Source organism: Perissodus microlepis, chromosome 6 (genome assembly GCF_051167445.1).
Source record: "Perissodus microlepis isolate ML-2025 ecotype Zambia chromosome 6, ASM5116744v1, whole genome shotgun sequence".
NCBI lineage: Eukaryota > Metazoa > Chordata > Actinopteri > Cichliformes > Cichlidae > Perissodus > Perissodus microlepis.
In genome coordinates this window covers 37,207,973-37,212,100 of record NC_140466.1, presented here as the reverse complement: position 1 = coordinate 37,212,100, position 4,128 = coordinate 37,207,973, and positions in this window count along the sequence as shown.

Here is a 4,128-nt window from a genome sequence, read left to right as displayed (position 1 = left end):
ATATGGGAAACGTTTTTTATATTTATATATATATATATATATTTTTTTTTTAATGGAATATTAAAGATGAGAAAGAGTTGGAACAGTGAAACAGTAAATGGTGACAGGGTTTAGAAATTGTTCCACACAAAGGTTCATTTTTGAAAATTAGAAAAATAGCTCTGAAATACCAGAGTGCCTCTTTTCTTATTATTGTCGGTAAGTCTAACCTTTTTCTAAAAGTATGAGGTATGAAGGATCTCCCCTTTAACCATCAAAAATATTGATCTGTGCAAGAATCAGGAAGAAGTTTTCAGGTCATTTCTGGCAGATCCTGACGCTCAAAGCATTATGAGACCTTTTTAGGTTTCTCGAGACAGCCTGTCCTCCTTGGCTCAACACTTGCAGGCAACAGTCAAGCTATTTTTACCAGCAAGTCCTCGGTTACAGTGATACCTCTACTTCTTACTGTACACGAGCCACTGCAGCTATTTTTATTCAAACAAGTCTATTATAAATAACAGAATATACGTGGAAATATCTTATAAAACAGAGTTAATGGCAGTCGAGATCACAGTGAACTAAAAAGAGATATAAAGTCTTTAATTTTTCCCCTTTGACCTGTAGTTGTTAAAATGTTACTGATTTTATGTTTAAAATATTCTCACTGACATCTTTGCTCACTTTTACAATACAGTATATAGCAGTATATTCTTAAAAACCAATGCAAACTCATCAAACTCTCAAAACCTGTATTGGACACTCGAAAGACACTGTAACAGACATCATCTCATTTAAAAAACCCGCAGTGTTTGCTATATAAGAAATCAGAACAATGCAGAGAAAAAAGATGTAACTTCTAGAAACAATGACTATATAAGAAATACTGAGCTTAGCAATTGTCCTGAAGAACTGACTCAAAAAAGTCACCCATCTCCCACCTTTACACAAAGACAACAGTTACATTACGATCAATTCATACATGCAAACCGAAACAAAGGCTGTGTGATTGATCATTCTTGATGTTACACGGGAAAGAAGGTCAAACACCAACAAAGGAGAAGGTTTGCATAAGGTTCCTCAGAGAAACTCATTCAGAACTTTCTTCAAGCATGACATCTGAGTGCACTACACCCTTAGACAAAAAACGGCTCATGCAGATGCTGTACAACTGCTCCTAAAGGACACTCTTTTGAGGATGTTCACATTTTGGACTGAGAAGACGGATGGTTTGAAAGAAAAGTAAAGGAGACCATCTCTGTCCGCTGTGAACAACCATCTTTGGACAGAGGTGATGGCTTACAACACCAGCTATCAACTGCCTACAATGTAGTCTTGAGATCCCTTCCCAGTACCTCAATAGGTCACATGATGGGTTGGGAAAAGGTTTCACAGAGGTTTCACCCTTAACCCCCCGGTGACAATAAAGACCTCAATAATCATGTCCACACTTTAGCTCATGCAATGACTCATATGATCAATAGTAGGTCAGTGACTCTCAGGACCACCTCCTATGCCTGCGTCTCTCCACAAGTCCCGTTGCCTTTCTTTTTCTTAAGACTACCATTATCTGGATGACTGAGACCCTCCACAGAACAGAGTGCGATCAAATCATTAGACTGTACCTCTTTTAACATGTACCAGTCATGTTAAGAGAGGTGAGTGATCCATAATTTACAAAACAATCCATACATCTAAATTGGCTGTGTACAGATATGCTATGATTTTCATTAGGTGTGACCAGGAGGGACAGAATTAGATAGAGTACATCTTTCCCAAACCGGTTGCAGCAGATGGCCCCGCCCCTCCCTGAGCCTGGTTCTGCCGGAGGTTTCTTCCAGTTAAAAGGGAGATTTTCCTTCCCACTGTCACCAAAGTGCTTGCTCATAGGGGGTCATTGTTGGGTTTTCCTTGTATGTATTATTGTAGAGTCCACCTTTACAATATAAAGCACCTTGAGGCAACTGTTGTTGTGTTTTGGCGCTGTATAAATAAAACTGAATTGAATTGTGCAGAGGAAGGACAGTAAAATTACTGGACAAAGGATGTTGAACATAGAGCACAGAGGAAGTTCATGGATTTAGTGAAGGAGGGCATGCTTGTCCTACTTTGTTGATGTGACCAAGGAGGATGCTGGGATCTAGTGAGATGGAGCCAGAAATCCACAACGGTGAAGACATGGGCTCAGTTTGGTGTGACTCTCTGTTCAATGCTGCCACCTGATGTCCATCTGCAATAATATCTTTTCACACTCATACTTTCAGCCTTCAAAACAGTATTACAATGTGATTTGAGGCAGCACACCAAAACTTTCAGCCTTAAGAACTGAATAAAGTGCAAAAGACTAAAGATAAAGCTGATGAAAATATGATGAGTTCAGGAATTACAGTTTTCAGGGGTTTTTTACTATATACTGTAATGTATATAGACTATATTTTTATATATTATATATTTTTGCAGGTACTTCTCCTCAGCTCTTTTTTATATTTTTAGATGCCACCTTTAAATTCCTAGGAACACATCTCTGAAGATCTTTAGTGGTCAGTTAACAACATCTGTGGTGAAAAAGGCTCGGCAGTGCCTCCACTTTTCGAGGGTTTTAAAGATGAATAAACTGGAGGACAAGCTGCTGGTGACCTTCTACTGCTCTACACTCGAGTGTGAACTGTCATGCGCCATTAGTGTGTGATAGTGTGTATCCCGCCGGCTTTACAGTGGCTGACAAAGAAAGACTGCAGAGGGTGATAAGGTCAGCTGAAAAGACCACAGGATGTTCTTTACCCTCTCTGGATGAGATTGAAAGTACTTCATGTCTCACCAGAGCAAAACTCATTTTCAGAGGCCACTTACCCTCCTGCCCAGTATAACCGTCAGCCTGTACAGTATGACTTAGTATAAGTAATGCCCTAACTTATTATTCCTGTGACCTGGAAGGAGAAGCAGAAGAAAATGGATAGATGGATGGATCTCCATCTGAACTAGTGAAAGTTACACGCAGAATGATAGTGTGCTTTCAACCAAAGTGTAGTTTAGTTCAAGTTTAACCTTTTGTAATAAAGATTAAGGCTACAAAGATCATCATCATCAATTAAAACCTAACTAACACTGACTATATGCACTAAATGTGAGAGACATTTTTGAGTTCACACTAATGTGTTTGTTTTCTTTTGCACAATTGCAATAACAGTTCTCTTTATCTGTTTCATTGTCTTTGACTTTAGGTCTCCTGTTGGATTCCAGTCTCTTTCCCCTCTCTGGCCCCACTACATAGCATGTTTGTACTGGGAGTAAAAGAGATTATTGGAGCATGATAATGTGACAAGCATGAAGTTCAGACATTTGAGATGCCTCATGTCTGCAGAATATTTAGACTACATAAGTGCCAATAGATTCAATGACTTTATGATGCATGGAGGCTGCAGAGATTTTATTTATTTATTTATTTTGCTTTTATTTGATGAGAACTTATAGTAAACTAAACACCTCTAGAAATTTCAGTATATGTGGTCTTGGTCCCAGTAGATGTTCGAACTTGGTTCCAAGCAGGACATCTTAACAAGAAAAAAAGAGGACAATTGCAAATACCTTGGATTACATCAAGTCTCTTCTATTTATTTCTCTTTTTTCCTTTAAAATTTGAAAGAGAAAAAACATGCCAACCTGAAAAACATGCTAACCTTCACTGTAACACCACAATCTGGCCAGTTTGCTCCTTGATATGCAGGAAATAGTCAAATCTAACGGGACTATTTCTATAACAGATTTACTGAGGACATTTAAGCTTCCCAAAGGATATTCCTCTGACAGGCAGGAATCTTGTGTGCCTTTACAAACAACAAGCACATATATACTGCAGCAGGCAAAATGGATTTGTGGATGAATGATGAACTCTCAACTTCAGTAACAGCAAAGTTTAAGTATACTGATAAACAAACAAAGCATAACATATTAAAAGGGTCGCGTGTTGAGGAAAATACTTAAATGAGAAAAAATGAGTCCTTAATATTCAAATAAACATGTGGTTGCATAAAGAAACTGTAAACAATAAAAAAACAAAAGAAGTCCTGCTTAAGCATGCGTTACTTCATTATAAAGAGCACAACATTTAGGTCACCAGGAAAGGTCACCCTGAAGCAGCCATGACACCAG